The 18,679-nt window shown below is 43.9% G+C and overlaps 1 protein-coding gene across 1 annotated transcript in view; it reads left to right on the forward strand.

Moving 5' to 3' along the window:
• The window catches only part of MNAT1 (MNAT1 component of CDK activating kinase), a 294,602-nt gene that overhangs the window by 223,489 nt on the left and 52,434 nt on the right, over positions 1-18,679 (forward strand). The gene's annotated exons all lie outside the window — the stretch shown is intronic.

Here is an 18,679-nt window from a genome sequence, read left to right on the forward strand (position 1 = left end):
TGTGGTTTTCCCAGAAAACATTTAACCTGTTAAACAGCACTAAAACAAGAGGACGCTATATGAAACTAACGACCAGCAAATTGAAAACAATTTATAGTAACCTCATAAGAACATGAGAGTTGCAAATACTGGGACAGACCAAAAGGTCATCAAGCCCAGTATTCTGTTTGCAGCAGTGGCCAACCCTAGGTCACAAGTAACTGGCAAGATCCCAAGGAGTAAAACTGATTTTATGCTTCTCATCCTAGGAATAAGCAGTAGATTTCCACAAGTTCCATAATGAATTATGGACTAATTATGCAAACCTTTTTAAAACCCTGCTAAGCTAATTGTTTTCACCACATTCTCCAGAAAAGAAACACAGAGCCCAGAGTTTAACTACATGTTGAGTGAAGAAATATTTTCACTTGTTTGTTTTAAATCTACTATGTAGTAGCTTCATCTCATGCCTCCTAGTCCTAGTATTTTTGGAAAGAGTAAACAAGTGATTCATATCTATCCATTCCACCCCACTCAGTATTTTATAGACCTCTATCATATCTCCCCTGAACCGTGTCTTCTTCAGGCTGAAGAGCCCTAGCCGCTTTAGCCTTTCCTCACAAGGAAGTCGTCCCATCCCTTTTATCATTTTTGTCACTCTTCTCTGTATCTTTTTCTAATTCTGCTATATCTTTTTTTGAGATGCAGTGACTAGAATTGCACACGATATTCGAGGTGCTTCTGCTCCATGGAGCGATACAAGGGCATTGCAACATTCTCATCTTTGGTTTTCCATGTCTTTTCTGATAATTCCTAACATTTTATTTGCTTTCTTAGCCACCGCCACCACACACTGAGCCAATAATTTCAACATATCCTCAACAATGACACCTAGTTCCTTTTCCTGGGCGATGACTCCTAATGTGGAACCTTGCATCACATAGTTATAGTTTGGGTTCCTCTTTTAAATGCAGTGCATAGATAAACTATGGAATCTGTTGCTGGAGGATATGTTCAAGGTGAATGATATAGTGGGATTCAAAAGAGTTTTGGACAAGATCCTGGATGGGAGGTCCATAACAAATTATGAACTATGAGAAATGGATCTATATTTTGAAATCTGCCAGGTATTTGTGACACTGACTCTCCACTATTAGAGAAAGAATCCTGGACTTGATGGTTTGATCCAGCATAGGATTCCTTAATTTCTTATGTGTGAATTTTCATTTTTGGAATAATTCTAATGGTTTACCAGGGTGAGTAACAGCTAGCAGAAGTGGTAACAGGCATGCCTCATTTGGGAGCTTATTTGTTAAATATCACATCTGTGATTGTTGTTGATAAAATATTGTGGTGGTTGATATGAAAGCATAGCTCTTTAGGCTTTGCCTGGTGAAGGCGGTGAGGCAATGTTTGATGTAGTAAATATCAGCAAGTATATTACTGTCAGCCTTATAGGTTGCCATCTGTATGCTGTTTTCCACAAGCTTTTCTTGTAACCCTAAATGTTTTCCTTTAGATTTCTGATGAGAGAGTCGCATTTAAGTTTTTGAGAGTCCTTTGATATTTAGGCGATAGATCCAGAGAACTTTGAATTTAAATATTTTCTTGCATACATTTTATGCTGTTTGAGATTTTAAAAGCAGTCTAATCTGTGAGAGCCAGAGAACTTGGGGGAAGATTCGTAAATGTTTGTGATAAAATCCAACAGGCAGCTGTCACGGACACTGCTGTAACGATTTCAAAAAGACAAATCATTCTATAAAAAGTGCACATGCAAATAAGATTTGCGGAGGTTTGCTTAATTTGCATGTGCTTATCGCTGGTGATAGCAAGCGGCACATGCGCAGAATAAACGCATAATAAAAAATAGACTCCAAATCAAAGATTGGTAGGAGGGATGCATGCACATTCCCTCCTACCGTCAATGTCAAGCAACCCCCCCCAGCAGTGGAAGAGATGCCCATGCCCTCCCACCGCCAAGCAACCCCCTGACATCCTCCTGACATCAGGAGTGATGTCCACTCCCTCCTCCCAACACTGTTGTGCTCCCGACAACCCCACTCCCTTTACCTTGTTTAAAAAAGGCTGGCCGGAGGTATGCCTACCTCCTCCAGCCAGCAGGCCCGCCTCTTCAAAATGGTGGCATTCCCCCTCCCTGGTGCATCCTGAGATGCACCGGGGAGAGGCCTAGGGCTCTGATTGGCTCATTCTATGGGAGGGACCTTAGATTCCTGGGTCAATCAGAGTCCTAGGCTCCTCTCCAGCGCATCCCAAGATACACTGGGGAGGGGAAAGCTCATCATTTTGAAGAGGTGGGCCTGCTGACCAGATGGGGTAGGCATCCCTCCAGCCAGACTTTGTAAACAAGGTAAGGGGGCATCATCAGGTGCACGGTGACAGGAGGGAGTGGGTATCCCTCCTGCTACTAGGAGTGGGGTTGCTTGACAGAAGGAAAGAGTGGCATCTCTTCCACTGCCGAGATGTGTGTGTGTTGGGGGTTGTTGCATGTTGGCATGGGAGAATGGGCATCTCTCCTACTGCCTGAGGGGGACGGGACTTGGTTGATGGCTGCAAAATTTCTGGCAGGTTTGAGCCAATCAGCGCTTAGGCACTGACCAGAAAGTAAGGCTACGATAGCTCAGACCTGCCGGAAAATTTTGCTCAGTTTTGAGAATCTTCCCCTTATTACTTTATTTTCCTTCCTTTTTTTAAAAACAATGGATAAGAAGAAAGACAATGAGGAACCAACTGTGGTAATTTTGAAACCGTATTAATTAAAATGATGAATTTTTGACAAAAGAAGGGATTTTTTTTTTTTTAAGGTTTAAGATTTAGTTGGATGTAGTATTTTGTGTAGCGTTCCTCTGTGGAGGTCATTAGTCAGTGAATATAGTAAAGGTGGGCTGCCTATTAAATAGCCTCACTTCCTATCTACCCACCTGTGGGTATAGCGTGGGTTGTATAACTACAAGGGCTCTCATGAGGGTCATAAAATCAGAAAATATGGAAAATGAATAAAGAAACAAGAAGGAGGCCTGAATACATCATGCAATTACAAATGTTAAAAGTTGGCTGCAGTGCTATAAGCACCATTAAATACACCTCAGAAACTTGCTATGACAGCACAATGTCCATAGTAATTGTTTTTGTTGGCATTTTGCTTCAAAACTAACTCATCGATCTAACATGAATCCTAGTCTGGTAATTTTTTTAAAACTTTTTTGCAGTCATGGAAAAAATGTTTCTGCTTGAAGCAGTTGTCAAACAAGCTTCTTTCATCGGCAATCAGACACAGGGCAGCTGAATGAGCCTGTTTAGTCTAGAGTAAATACTCAAGAGATTACAAAGTCACTGTAGGAAATGTAATTATACTGTTGATCCCAGAATAGTCTTTTGTATTATAAGCTTTCAGCTTACTGATTCATAGCATTTATAAATTTGTGTGTACGTATAGATACAATATGTTAATATTTTAGATTTATTTTTACAAGGTTTGAATATGCTATGTTAAAATAATAAAAAATGATACATTTGACAAAATATGAGTCCATAAAGAAAACTTTGTGGTCTCTAAGACTGAAACTGAGACTAAAATACAATACACAGAATTCAAAAATGTGTAGGATAGACAAGAGGACACTTGAATTGAAAAAAGACTATATCAAAATAAAGCTTAAATGACCTCATGGCTATTATGTGTTAGGGTGGGCAAAAGTGATGTTTAGATAGCAGCTCTAGCAATAAGGAACTAATGCCAGTGCCAGCCATAATTCTATGGTCTATGCCTCAAATATGGCAAGACTATTTAGAATGGGCTGGATTGGTCTTCAGTAGAGAATGACACAGTGGCTGTTACCCACAGCTAGTCGTGAGTAACCCGCCGAAACGGTGAGGGGAGAAAAAGTGCTCACTGTGGGTATAGAGAGAAGGCCATCCACTGCCCTGTGGAGCAGTGAATGGCCTTGTCCTCGCAGTTAAGGGAAAAAACATGTGTGGTCATCAATCGCATGCATCCCCCTCCCTGAATCTATCTATCTGTCTGTCTCCCTTCCTCCCCCTTACCTTCGCGGCGCGTTTTGAGTAACTTCTTCACAAAATCATCGGAGCCTGCAAGCAGTAGCGTGCGTGTGTGGGCGGAAGCTTCCAGTTGCGTCAGAAGAGAAGCTTCTACCCACACACGCATGCTACTGTTTGCAGGCTCCAACGGCTTTGAAGAAGTTACTCAAAACGCACCACGAAGGTAAAGGGGAGGAAGAGAGATAGATAGATAGATTTGGGTAGGTAGAAAGGAGGGAGGGGGCCGCGCGAGGGGTGCCGAAGGGTGGTGAGGTGGCGAGAGGGAAGGGTGGTGGAGGAAAGGAACAGACGCTGAAAGGACGTGGGGAAGACAGTGGGGAGAAGATGCTGAAAGGAAATGGGGAAGATAGAGTGGGGAGAAGACGCTGAAAGGACATGGGGAAGACAGTGGGGAGAAGATGCTGAAAGGAAATGGGGAAGAGAGATTGGGAGAAGGCGCTGAAGGGAAATGGGGGTGACAGAGTGGGGAGAAGACACTAAAGGGAATGGGGAAGGGGGAACGGAGGGAAGAAGATGGGTACCAGACCAATTGGTGGAGGGGGATGAAGGGAGAGGCACAGTAACAGAGCAAATGGAAGATGCAGAGAGAAGACAGACAGAGGATGGAAGGAATTGAATGAGAAGATGAGAGAAGCAGAAACCAGACAACAAAGGTAGAAAAAAAATTTCTATTTATTTTTTTATTTTTTTGCTTTAGGATAAGGTAGTATATTAGTTGTGTTTATAAAAATTTATAAACAAAGCCCTGCCAGCTGAACATCTCTTTCTCTAGATCAGCAGCCAGAACTTTGATTTATAAGGAAGGAATAAGCTAAATATTGCAGTACTGAGGCTTGTATGGTTGCTGCGGGGACATTGCCGGGACGGGGACAGTGGTCGCGGGGAGGGGCGAAGACAGTGGTCGCGGGGACAGGGCAATGACAGGGTCGGTGTTTGCGGGGACGGGGACAAATTTTTTCCCTGTGTCATTCTCTAGTCTTCAGTGGTAATTTCAGTAGTTGGGAGGTAGGACCAGTGCTGGGCAGTTTATTAGGTCTGTGCCCTGAAAATGGCAGACAGATCAGGAGCATGTGTGTGCATTTTATGCCATATTCATCTTGCATGCTATGAGTGGGTGATGTATTTCAGTAAGAGAGGGGATGACATATTAAAGTTGAATTTAGTGCATAAAATTAGTTAATATTGGATTCTGGTGCATATGAGTCCTGACAATAGGTGATATTCTTGTACTCGTGAGTTGATTGCAGAAGGATAGATATATACTGTGTGTATGTGTGTGTATGTATATGTATATATATATATATATATATATATATACACACAGTATATATACTGTATACAGTTTATTGTCACAAGGAAGCCCCTGTGAACTCTGAGATGCACTCAGAAATGCTAAATCCCAGCTGCACACCTCCTGTTGCAAAGCCTAGGCATTTGTCAAAAGGAAAACCAGAGGTTAATACTCCCTATTTGTATCTTTCTCCAGAGGCACAATAGGCAGGTAACACTAAAGTCCCAAGGGTAAAACAGAAGGGAGAAATACAGATTATTTAGTGCACACAGGAAGCCCAAATCCTAGGCAAGAAACTCTGATAGAGCAGATGAACACACCTCCTAGCACTGCTCCAATCAGAGACAGGCAGGCACCTGGAGCTGAGCATAAATATCCCAGCACCTCTAGCCAAGGGGGAGGAAGGATTCTAAGCAGGCCACCAGTTCCCAGCAGAAGCCTCCAAGGAAGGCAGCCACAGCCTAAGCCCCACTGGACTCAAAGCAGGAAAGAGGACCAGTATCTGCCACAGCCCAGGTACCAACCTGAACTTGAAATTCCTTGCTTGGAGGCGGTAGATGAAAACAGTTTTGAATTAAATGAAGTAGAAATGGACTCAGAGTATGAGGCCATGGAATTTTCTAATACTGGAGTAGGCTGTGATTCTATGGAATTATAAAGGGGCTGAAAACTTGCAAAAATGCTGTATGGAAGACTGTTTAATGGTTGTGCTGCAATGCAGATGAAAGTATAGGACAAGCCCAAGATAGTTTGAAGGTTTGCAGCTGTGAACACAGTCAGAAGCTGGGTGTTTAGCTTGAAGAAGAACTTAAAATGGACGGGCAATGATCTCCAGAAGGTAAAAGTTTTCCTTTTCAAAACTAGTGCAAGCAAGGATCTGAATCTACCTGGGGGGAAAACCTTAATGAAAGAAAGCCTGCTATGCAAAGTGAATATTGCTGTGAATTCTGGTGTGGCTTAATGAAAGACTTTAATATATGACCTGCAAGGTTCTTGGGTGGGTCTAGTCCATCAGATTTATTCATGGAGACTGAACCCACTCCTCTGTGCTAAGCGGATAGGGCACAGAGGAAGTATTGGCAGGTTTGTTTTTCCTGCATCTTGCTAAGGGAAGTTAGTGGAAACAGTTAAAAGTTAGCTTCCCATTTTGTATTTTGCTTGAGGCCTATGAGAGAGGGCTTGTGTTTAAAGCACAAGCTAAAGTTTGGAGAAATGGGGGAAATTGAGGCCTGCTTCCAGATCAGAAGAAAGGGGCAAAGGAACTGAACTGTGGAACTCCTACCCCAGGAAATATAAGCAGTGGCTAATCCTATGACTTCGACTCCTATACAAGCTAATCCTATGACTCTGTAATTTCTTCAGAAGTCTTTCATGAGGTACTTTGTCATATGCCTTTTGAAAATCCAAATACACATTATCAACCAGTTCACCTTTATCCACATGTTCATTCACACTGACATTACGTGGAAGTCAAGTGAGTCTTAGACAAAACTGTGAGTACTAACGAGTGTTAGCAGATCTTAATACTCGGAGTATAATGACAAATCAAAGGTGCCAAATAAGATGGAATCCCCTTGTGAATCTTTTCCGTTAGGTCAAGATTTGAAACAAGGGCCTATATTCTACCAGAAGCTAATGATAATGAAACATGGGGGGGGGGGGGGGGGAGACATGGTCCCTTTTTTTTTTTTATACCACCCACATTCTAATCCCTGCATTCTGCAAGATCCATAAGTGCTTTATGAGATAACAGCCAATATCAATATAAGCAACATTACTGTAATCCAATCTTGAAACATTGGGAGCTGTGTTTCAGAGGCTTGGTTTACAATATAGGCTTTATGCTGACGACATTCTCTTTTTCCCTCGTGTGTAATGGTGTTCAAGGGTTGGAGAAGTGTTTGCAGGATTATATGGAGGAGATTGTGGAATGGATGAATGATCATGGGCTAAAATTGAATGTGAATAAAACAGAGGTGGTGATTGTGAAAAATCATAGGAATAGTTGGGATTTGGAGAGGTTGAATGTGATGGGCGAGGAATTGATGGTGTAGAAGGAGATGGATGTGTTGGGAGTGCGCTTGGATAGTTCGCTGTCTATGGAAAGCCAAATATTGAAGATAATACAGGTAGGATATATGCAGCTGAGAATGTTGTATAGGTTGAAACTGATGCTGCAGGACTATGATTTTTGTACTGTAGTGGAGGTACTAATTTTAAGTAAGGTGGATTATTGTAACGCATTATATTTGGGGTTTCGAAGGTAAAGATGAAAGCCTTGCAGTTACTTTTGAATTCTGCAGTACTGGTGCGTCGAGAATAGCTCATATAACACCGATTCTTAAACGACTGCATTGTTACTGATTCAGCATAGGGTGCAATACAAAGTATTGTCAGTGGTGCATCAGGTAGTATACCATGTTTCTCCTATTGTATTGAAGGGATGGTTTGAAATCTATCGCCTACGAAGAACTTTGAGATCTGAAACAAGCATGCAGCTAAATTCTAACAAGAGTAGGTCCATTGTACATTCAAGGATTGGAGAAGCTATGGTGGCGGGGTGAAGCTTTGGAACACTCTGGCTGGAACCTTGTGGTTATGTGTGTCCAGATTAGGCTCTAAGAAACTATTAAAAACATACTTATTTGTCAATGCATTTATGTGATGGGATTTGACTGAGGTTGAGAGGTGTGGCTTATGATAGGTCAAGAATTTGGTTTATGTACTCTGATATTATTCTAAAGTTATGTATGATTGCCTTTATAACCACTATGTCTGTATTGTCAAATTTTTATGCATGTTTTTTATATGAACCGTGCAGGCTATAGGCGGTATATAAACTTTTTAAATAAATAATGTAAAAGAATGTTCAAAACCACTTAATCAAAATATGAGCAAACTGCTCGCATCAGCCACATCAAATTCTTAGTGAACCACCTGAGATACCTATTCTAATCGCAAACCTGAATTGAAAATGATTCCCAATTATCAAAAAAATCACATAATTGTATCCAGCTATCCTAAAACTTAGGCAGTAAAGATAGATGAGGTAAGTGACTAGCCATCCAACAAGCCCTAATCTTTTCTACATTCAGAATCAGTCTATGCTTTTTAAGCCAATCTGCTGTGGCTACAAGACAATTATATAGAGGGAGCATGGAGAACAATATCCCACAAGTAGGATATCGTCCAGATCTTTCATAATAAAATCCTAAGCGCGCATGTGCACTTCAAACGCCATGATCCCTGACTCCGTGATCCGTGATTCTTTGGTGCCACATTCGCAGTAGGACCCTGCGGCTGTTTCTCTATGGGTCTCCATTCTCCTGCACATATGCACCAATGGCTTCCCCCCTCCCACACCCTAGCCAGCCTGCGCCTCGACAAACGACTTACAGACAGGGACTACCAGAGTTTCCCCAGCCTGAGGCTGGACCAACAGCGCAAGCAGCCATGGTTTCATCAAGCAGCTGCGGGCCATTTGCTAGGCCAGCCCATTTCAATAATGCAAGATGGGCCAGCCTAGCAAAAGCCCCGAGGCTGCCTGGGCTAGCGGATACTGGACAGAGGGAGCAGGTAAGGGAGAAGGGGTACTACTGAACAGGGGGAGGTAAAAGGGAAGCAGGGAAGGGGTGCTGCTGGACAGGGGGGAGGTAAAAGGACGGGAGAAGAGCTACTGCTGGACTAGGGGAGCAGGGAAGGGGTGCTACTGGACAGGTTGGAGGTAAAAGGGGGAGAAGGGAAGGGGTGCTGCTGAACAAGGGGGAGGCAAAAGGGGAGCAGGGAAGGGGTGCTGCTGGACAGGGGGGAGGTAAAAGTAAGGGAGAAGGGCTGTTAGCACCCGTTAATGTAACAGGCTAAAAAACTAGTACACTTATATTTTTCTAATATAGCACTGAATCATGTGCACTAAAGGTGTCAAAAGGTGCAAAAAATGTGTCAAATATAGTAAACAAGAAAGGGGATAAGGATGATCCTGAGGAACCTCCCACAACATACTATGCACTGAAGACAGAGCCCTAATATTTTAAACAAAGAATGAATGATCAGTTAGGAAAGAAATGAACTAAGCCAAAATTTGCCTCCTAAAAACTAGGGCTGGTGATCTTTTCAAAAGCAATTGATGATCTAAACATCAAATGCTAAGTCTAGCAAGACTGTGAGAGCAACCTGGCCCCCATCCAGCTTCACTTAAACATTTCTCAACAACAGTATTTTAGTACCATAGCCTACTCTGAAATCTGACTGGAAAGAACTCCAGCCATCAGTCTCATCAATATGCTCAGCAAGCTGCCTCAAAACCACTCTCTACCACCTTATCCAACTGACAGAAATTCAAGATAGGCCTTTATTTTGCAATGTCCATACAGTTCTTAACTGCATTTTTTTTTTGTATAATCATATTTATTAGGCAGAGCAAACCATGTACAACAGGTCAGTGGTACAGAACAGGTAATGAGAAACACAATGAAAAAGAACAGTGCAGTTATACATGAAAAGTATGGGTATCAAGAACAGTTCCACATGGCTTAAACCAGCCCGTTTTCTCCGAACTATAAAGTGCTTACATAACATTGAATCCCCAAACGATTCACCTAATGGATCTTCATACCAACATCCATACACACTTTCATATCCCATTCACGCACAACCAGTCAGAATAAGGTCCTGCCATAGACTTTCACACTGCAATCAGGACTATCACAGCTGTCATCCGAGAAATACAGTAGAAATGGAGAGATCGTAACATAAATGGGTAAGTAATCAGCAACCATCTACAACCAGCAATTGAGTATACAGAGAATACAGAAAACAAGACTCAGATCAGTTCAGTTCAGGGGAGAGGCGCTGTCAGGAGACGCTTCCATAGGGTGCAATAAGCAGCCCACGAGGCCTGTGTTCTGGAAGTGTATGTGTCCAATTCAAATCTGGCTTGCGTCTTCATTCTAGCCAGCCATAAAGGGAAGGTGGGGGCCTCCGCTGTGGACCATCGCTGCAATACCAGCGATTTGCCTATAAGAATAGCGTGCAGAATAAATTTCTGATCTGAGATGTCCAGGCCCTGTTGCGTGAAATCTTGTACATCCCCTAGTAAAAGCGCTGCAGAGTTCCAGGCAAAAGTACATTGGAGAACATGTTCAAGGCATCGGCGAATTGGGCCCCAAAACGTAAGAGTCGGGCAGTCGAAGAAGGTATGAAGAAATGTACCCGGTGCGGATGCACAACGGACACAATTAGCGTCAGTCCACAAATGCATGCGTGCTCCACGGATTCTAGTTATGTACGCTCTATGTAGTAACTTGAATTGTATTTCCTGTAAAGAAACTGCCTTCACCAACAAATAAATGTTCTTGAAAAACGCATGTAAATCTTGTACAGTGACAATTCTTCCCATTTCATGTGACCATTCCCTGGCCAAAACCACCAGAGACATCTCGGGTTGATGGTCTCGACAGGCGGAATACCAGCGAGAAATAGAGTTCATGGAGGATGGAGTCTCCAGAAAAATGTCGTCAAGGGATCCACTCTCCCATCGGCCAGCACAACGGGCAATCTGGGGGGTGACATAATGTTGAAGTTGTAAATAAGTATGAATGTGCCGCGAGGGTAGGCCCCAGGCTGTTTGTACCTGAAGAAAAGAGGGAAAACTCCCCCCCCAAGGTCTACAAGCGCCCCCACTGTAGTGTCCCGCACTCCCCGAGTTGATAGACCCCCCAGACGTGACATACCAGGAGGGAAGTCATGGTTGCGAAGTATGGAGAGAAAAGGGGAAAAATCGGGTGTTCGGGTCTGTTTTTTTCTCCACCATACCCATGCCTTTCGAAACGAGTTCAAAAAGGGCAATAAGGGGTGAGGAAAAGGGGGAAGAATGAGTACCAGAACGCCCACCCGAGCGTCCATGAAGAAAGGAAGAAAAAGAGATGGGTAGGCAGCATGTGTCCAGGAGGTCCGTAGGGGATGGGGACGGAGATGGATCTGGAGCTAGTTGCGGGTGCATCCATCGAAGTAAGGCTGCCACATTATACATGCGGATGTCAGGTAAGTTCAGGCCGCCATGTTGTTTTGCACGTAACAGTTTGGAAAAACTAATGCGGGGCGCCCTGTCTCGCCAGATAAATGATCGAATAGTGGCTATATACGCACGTTCGTCGGAGGGAGATACCCAAACAGGGATGGCTTGAATGGGGTATAGTATTTTGGGAAAAAGTATCATTTTGACCAGTGCGACTCTGCCCATTAGGGATAGAGGCAAAGCCCTCCATCGGTGGCACAGAGTTTTGATTTTACCAATTGCATTGGTAATGTTAGCTGTGTATAATCGTTTGGGGTCACAATACAACATGATACCCAGGTATTTAAGTTTCCCAGGGGCCACTCCTACTCCTAAGTTCTCCGTCCAGCGTGGTGCACCTGTCGCCCCAAGAAGGAGTGCCTCCGTCTTGTCAAAGTTTATCTTGAGGCCCGAAAATCGCCCATACAATTGTATAAGAGACATGAGGCATGGCATGTTGGAGTCCGCATGGTTAATGTAAAGGAGCATGTCGTCTGCAAACAGACTGATGCGGAATTCACGCGTCCCCACGCGGAGGCCCTCAAGGTGCGGATCTTGCCGTATGCGCTGTGCTAGGGGCTCCAAGGATAGTAGGAAAAGAAGAGGGGATAGTGGGCAGCCTTGTCGTGTACCGCGGCCTAGCGGAAAGGACGCCGACAACTCCCCGTTCACCAGAAGCTGTGAGGATGGACGGGTGTAGAGAGCCATTATCCACCCCACAAAGTCACCAGTGATGCCAAATCTCCCCAGGACCCAAAAAAGATGTTCCCATGAGACCATATCGAAGGCCTTCTCAACGTCCAGGCTGGCAATAAGGGCCCGTGCCTCAGAGGAATGAGAGGCCTGCAAGACCGTTAGGACCTTCAAGAGGTTGAGAGAGGCATGTCGACCAGGAACAAACCCGACCTGGTCTTCATGTATCAGATGCGGTAGAAAAACATTCAACCGTTTCGCAAGTATGCTACCCAAGATTTTAACATCCTGGTTGAGGAGTGATATTGGTCGATATGATCCCAATTGGTCCTGCGGGCGGCCCGGTTTGGGTAGGATAATAACATGCGCTCGGTTGTGTGTATCCCCAGGTGGGAGAGCGGATAAGAGTCCGGTATAGTAGGATTGCAGGGCTGGGAGAACCGTAGGGGGCAACAGCTTGTAAAACTCCGGCCCCATGCCATCAGGGCCTGGAGTTTTTGCAAGAGTGAGGTTTCCAATAGCCGTCTGAATTTCTTGCCCCGAAATAGGGGAGTTCAATGTGCGCTGTTGTTCCTCAGATAAGGATGGTAATGAGAGGTTTGTGAAAAAGTTCTCTCTGGCTTGGGGATCGTCCGGTGTTGCCGAGTAGAGATCCCTATAGAAACTGACAAATTTCTCTGCAATATCCCCGGGATCGGTGTGGAGTCGACCTGCCTTATCTTTAATACTAGTGATGACATGTCTGACCTTGGGCGGTCTAACCAAGTTGGCTAGCATACGTCCCGTTTTGTTACCCCAAGCATGCAGCTTATATTTGTAGAAATATATGCTTCGTTGAGCTCGTGTATCAAGGAGATGATTGATCTTATCCTTCAGTTGTTTTAAAGAGGATCTGATCGAAGGGGTAAGGTTAGATATGTGCACCCGACGCAGCTCCTGAAGCTCGCGTGTGAGAGCAAGGAGCTCTCCCTCGCGGCGCTTTTTCAGAGCGGAGGAGTACGCCAATATGTGTCCGCGCATGACAGCCTTTGCGGCCTCCCAGTAAACGACCGGTCCCACGTCCAACACAGAATTGGTACAAAGAAAGTCCTCCCATTTTTTTGTGAAAAATTCATGAAAAGTTTTGTCTGCGTATAATTGTGGGGACATACGCCAGATGCGTTCTCCGGAGGACCGCAAGAACTGGAGAGCGATGTGCAGTAGAGAGTGGTCAGATAGGGTCGGAGCGAGCATGGCAGCCGATGCTAACTTGGGGAACCAGAGTTCGGATACAAGGAAGTGATCAAGGCGAGAGTAGGACAAATGAGGATGGGAGTAGAAAGAGTAGTCGCGCTCCTCGGGGTGGAGAGTTCTCCAGACATCTAGTAATCCCAATTCCCTCATAAGATAATTCACACCCTTATCGAAATGAGCTTTGGGGGCACGTTTCGCTGGATGGCAATCCAGAGCGGGGTTGACGGTTATGTTGAAGTCTCCCCCTAGCACAATTAAGCTGGATATGTGAGGAGTCAGAAGTGTAACCAAGTGTGAGAAAAAATCGGGAGAGTAAGTATTGGGAGCGTAGACATTGCATAATACGGTCTGCTGTCCCCATAAGTCACCTACTAGCATAACATATCTCCCCTCGGGGTCCGCCACCTGGTGTTGCACAGTGAACGGTATCCTTTTGTGTATGAGTATGGCCACTCCCCGTTGTCTAGAGCTATAGGAGGCGAAGCCAATCTGTCCCACCCAATCCCGTTTCAACTTACGATGTTCGTCGTCCATGAAATGTGTTTCCTGGAGGAATGCAAAGTCCGTGTGTTCCCTTCTGAGATATGCGAGAAGCTTGGTGCGTTTTATGGGAGAGTGGATCCCGTCTACATTAAGCGAAGATATTTTCAAAGAAGACATAGCATTACATATGCAATATAAACAAAGCTTTTAGATGCAGAAAAAATCACGGAGCAGGGGACGTCCCAGCCATATCCCCCCTCCACAGTGTATGACAGCAATAGATATTTCTTAGTATTAGTGAATATCTGGTCCCGGCATTGATAATCAGCAATCCCATGCAGCACCCATTCAGACAGTCTCATGCACACCCCCCATTCACTCCCCCCCCCACAAGCAGAACGGAGCAAAACCCCCCTCCCCCCCGAACCATGTAATCTTCCTAAAGCGCCCACTGAGAGCGGTAAAATAAGAACAGTGAACATAAAACAGCCCCAGGCCAGGCCACGCCCCACATGCAATACAAAATATGAACAAAATAGTGCCCTCTGGTATAAACATAAAACACAGTGTAGCTTCATATCAGCGATAAGTAAAGAGACAAAAAGGAAAATTGGCTTCAGAGTCACAACCAGGAAAGGGTCATATAAAAAAAATAAAGCAATGAAGAGCCAAACTTAGATATTCAAACCGGTCGTCGTGCTACCAACGCACAAGTCATCTGTTTAGAAGCATGCTGGATCGGGCCGAGTCGCAAATTCGAAATCCTCCTCTGCCATCTATTTCCGACCCACGGCAGCGGGTCTCAAATGCCAGGGAACGGAGCAGAAACTAAAGCCGTTGTTTGTGGAGGCTCAATGAGGATTATTATCCGGAGGAATTGGCGCAGGCAGTTGCAGGATAAACTTCTCCAAATCTCTCGGGGTCTCAAAGTAAAGGGCTTTGTTGTTATGAAACACCCGCGCCCGGGCAGGATAGAGAAGGGACACCCGAATATTGCGCCGGTATAGTGTATTGCAATGGGGCGCCATCGCCTTCCGCCGAGATGAGATAAGGGGGGAGAAATCTTGAAATATCAGGATCTTTTTGCCATCATAAAGAAAGTCTACCCCTTTACGGAAGTGAACCAGTATCCGTTCCTTTATCGCAAAGTTGAGAAACCTGGCGAGAACTGGCCGCGGTCGCGTGTCGTCCGCTGCCCGTTGGCCCACATGGTGTGCTCGTTCTATCTGGACAAGTAGGCCCGGATCTGTGTATTCCAAAGTCTTCGTTAGCCAGTTCTCTAACCCCTTGCGTAGATCCACTTCCCGGATTGTTGCAGGTAGCCCTATGAACCTCAGATTCTTTCTCCTCCCTCGATTTTCGTGGTCATCCACGCGGTCCTGCAGGGATTTGTTAGAGGTTTCCAGGGCCCGCAATCGTTCTTCAAAAGTGGCAGCCTGATCTTCCTGGCGTGCCACCCGATCCTCGACACGCTGCAAACGGCCTGCGTGGTTATCCAGGCTTTCCTTGATGTCTTCCATGAACGTGTGTATTTTGGCCAGCTTGTCCTCCATTACCAGCGTTAAGGATCGGGTTAATTCTTGCACTGCTGCCTCCTGTAACGTAAACATAGGAACCTCGTGGCTGTCCGCCATTTTTGGCTCCTGCGGCTTCACCTTGTCTCGTGTGCCCCGTTGCGGTTTTGAGGTCATCGCTCGCACTGTGCACCCCGAAAAAACCGTCGGCGCAATCAGCGATGTAAGAGGTGGTCAGAGGTCCTCTCGAACACGGAGGTATGTTGAAATACTGCAGGTAATGTGCAGGTTTAGTGCAGCGTGGCCCGGAGCCGTGGAGAGACACGTCCGCTCAAGTGCACGGCATCACGTGACCCCCTTAACTGCATTTTTAAGCATTGTCCAGCCGGAATTTTCAAGTTTCAAGTTTTTGACATGGCTCCCCATAGGTGACTTAGATAAACTGAGCACCCTTGATATGGGCCCTAAAGTGACTGACTGGGTTAGAAACTAGTTGAGTGAAAATTGACAAAATGGTAGTAAATGAGATTTACGCAGTGATATAGCGTGGTGTTGGTACTTGGGCCCACAATTTGTCATTTCTTCTTGTGCCCACAATTTGTAAGCAATATTGCAGAAGGGCTTTGTCTCTTTGCAGAAGATATCAATATCTTCAAAAGCATAGACATCTTGGAAGGCATGGATAATATGAGGACTGATCTAGTGAAGAATGGCCTAGAATTTGAAAACTAAGATTTAATTCTAAAAATAAACAAAATAACCCATAGGTACAGGATAGGGGATGAAGTATTTTTGTGCACAAAAGGAGAGTAGGACACAGGGGTTGACTGTATCTGTTGATCTTAAGATAGCCAATAGGTTGAAAATGCAAAGCCCAAAAAGCTAGAAGAATGTTTCAGTGTCTAAGGTGAGGAATGGCCAGCAGGCAAATGGAGCTGCCTCTGTATAAATCTCTGATCAGACCTCATTTGGAATACTGTATGTGCAGTTGTGGAGACTGCACCATTAAAAAGATGCAAAGAGTTTCAAGTTTCAAGTTTTATTATCATTTGATGAATCACCTATACAAACTTTCTAAGCGATGAACAATTTTAAAAAACAACAATTTAGAGGACAAACAATTTTAAAACACAAGTAAAAAGTTAATATACTTATAACACTTAACAAATTTCATCATATATATGGGTTAAGGACAGACATGATATAGGAGGATAAGAGGAGTAAAATTACAATTCTTTCAGGTAGAAAAAACATAAAAGAGGAAAGAACAAGAGGAAGGGAAAAAATTGAATTCTGCATTAAATAACAGATCTTCAGAGTTTAATTGTTAAAAGCATCATTAAACAAGAAAGTTTTTAGAAGTTTTTTTTAAAGGAAAGAAGATCTTTTTCTTTTCTGATATAGAGTGGCAATGAATTCCACAATTGTGGAGCTATAACAGAAAACATGTCATTTCTTCTTGTGCCCACAATTTTCAAGGATGGGACAGTTAATAAGTCTAGTGATGATGATCGAAGAGAACGAGGGGCATAATAAGAGATGATCATTCTAGACATGAATTGAGGTTCATTGAAAGCTAGGATGGAACTGGCTCAGGCTTGCTATTAAAATGGTCAGTAGTCTTTATCATAAAGCATATGGGAACATACTTAAATATCTTAATATGTATACTTTGGAAGAAAGGCAGGAAGGGAGAGATTTGAAAAAGATATTTAAATATGGTACTTCTAAGATATAAATGCACAGGAGGATGGCCTCTTTCTATTGAAGGGGGAGCTCTGGAATAAGACTACAAAGGAGAAAGGGGATAAACAGGAGTAATCTAAAGAAATATTTCTTTAATGAAAGGGTGGTAGGTGTATAGTGGAAATAGTGGAGATGAAGCCTATTTCTTTTTAAGAAAGCATGGGGCAAGCAAAGAGGATCTCTAAAGGACAAGAAGGATCTCAGTGGGCAAATTATTAGGCCATATGGTCTTTATCTATTCTCATTTTCTCTGTTTGTATGATTGCTGGGACTACAGCTGCAGGAACAAGTGCTTGGGGCGCAGGGCCACAGGAATCGTAGGGGAAAGGTAGAAAATATGAAAAGAGGAATATTTCTCAGGTCATGGGACCACAAAGAGATTGAGTGTGCAAGAGAAATAAAACTGATTCTTCAAGAAAACCCTCTTAGCGTATTAGTGAATTTGATATATTCATGTATACCTTAGCAATATTTCAAGTGATTCCATGTTTTCCCCTGTCACTTCCTGCAATTTGTACATTTTCAAAACAGTTTTTAACTTCTAATTCCTATTTAATTTTGTTTTCCTGCTGTGACCTAGAACAGTGTTTTTCAACCTTTTTTGGGCAAAGGCACACTTGTTTCATGAAAAAAATCACGAGGCACACCACCATTAGAAAATGTTAAAAAATTTAACTCTGTGCCTATATTGACTATATATAAAGTAATTCTCTTGAATAGGAATCAAATAAACACAAAGAAAGTATTTTATAATTACTTTATTATGAAATATTAAGTAAACAGAATAGTGAAAAATTATAAAATACTTTATTCAGTGCGAAACCTGGGCCTGTTTGGCTGAACACAAAGCTGATATTCTGGCTGGAATCGAAGAAAGACACACACGTAGCTCTTCGTCAACAGCCGTTCCCTTCACCGCCCCGTCACCGTCACCGCCATCCCTTTCACCGCCCCGTCACCGCCACTGCCATCCCATTCACCGCCCCGTCACCGTCCCCGCTGCATCCATATAAGCCTTAGTACTGTAATATTTAGCTTATTCCTTTCTTATAAATCAAAGTTCCTGCTGCTGAACTAGAGAAAGAGATATTCAGCTAGCAGGGCTTTGTTTATAAATTTTTATCAACACAACTAATATACTATTTTATCCTAAAGCAAAAAATAAATAAATAAATATAATTTTTTTTTCTACCTTTGTTGTCTGGTTTCTGCTTTCCACATCTTCTCATTCAATTCCTTCCATCCACTGTGTGTCTTCTCTCTACGTCTTCCATTTGCTGTTACTGTACCTCTCCCTTCACCCCCCCCCCAATTGGTCTAGCACCCATCTTCTTCCCTCCGCTCCCCCATAGTCTGGCATCTGTCTTCTTCCCACTCTGTCTTCCACATTTCCCTTCGGGGTCTGTTCCTCTCCACCCTCCTTCAATGTCTGTCCCTATTCCTTTCCACCACCACCCTTCCCTCCCTCCTTTACCATCTGTTCCTTTCTACTACCCTTCAGCTCCTCTCACGTGGCTTATCTATCTACCTTCCTCCCTCTTATTTTCATGGCACGTTACAATGTAATTTGTGCAAGCCACTGGAGCCTGCGAGCTCGGTCCCTGTCCC

Source organism: Geotrypetes seraphini, chromosome 7, assembly GCF_902459505.1.
Source record: "Geotrypetes seraphini chromosome 7, aGeoSer1.1, whole genome shotgun sequence".
NCBI classification, from domain to species: domain Eukaryota; kingdom Metazoa; phylum Chordata; class Amphibia; order Gymnophiona; family Dermophiidae; genus Geotrypetes; species Geotrypetes seraphini.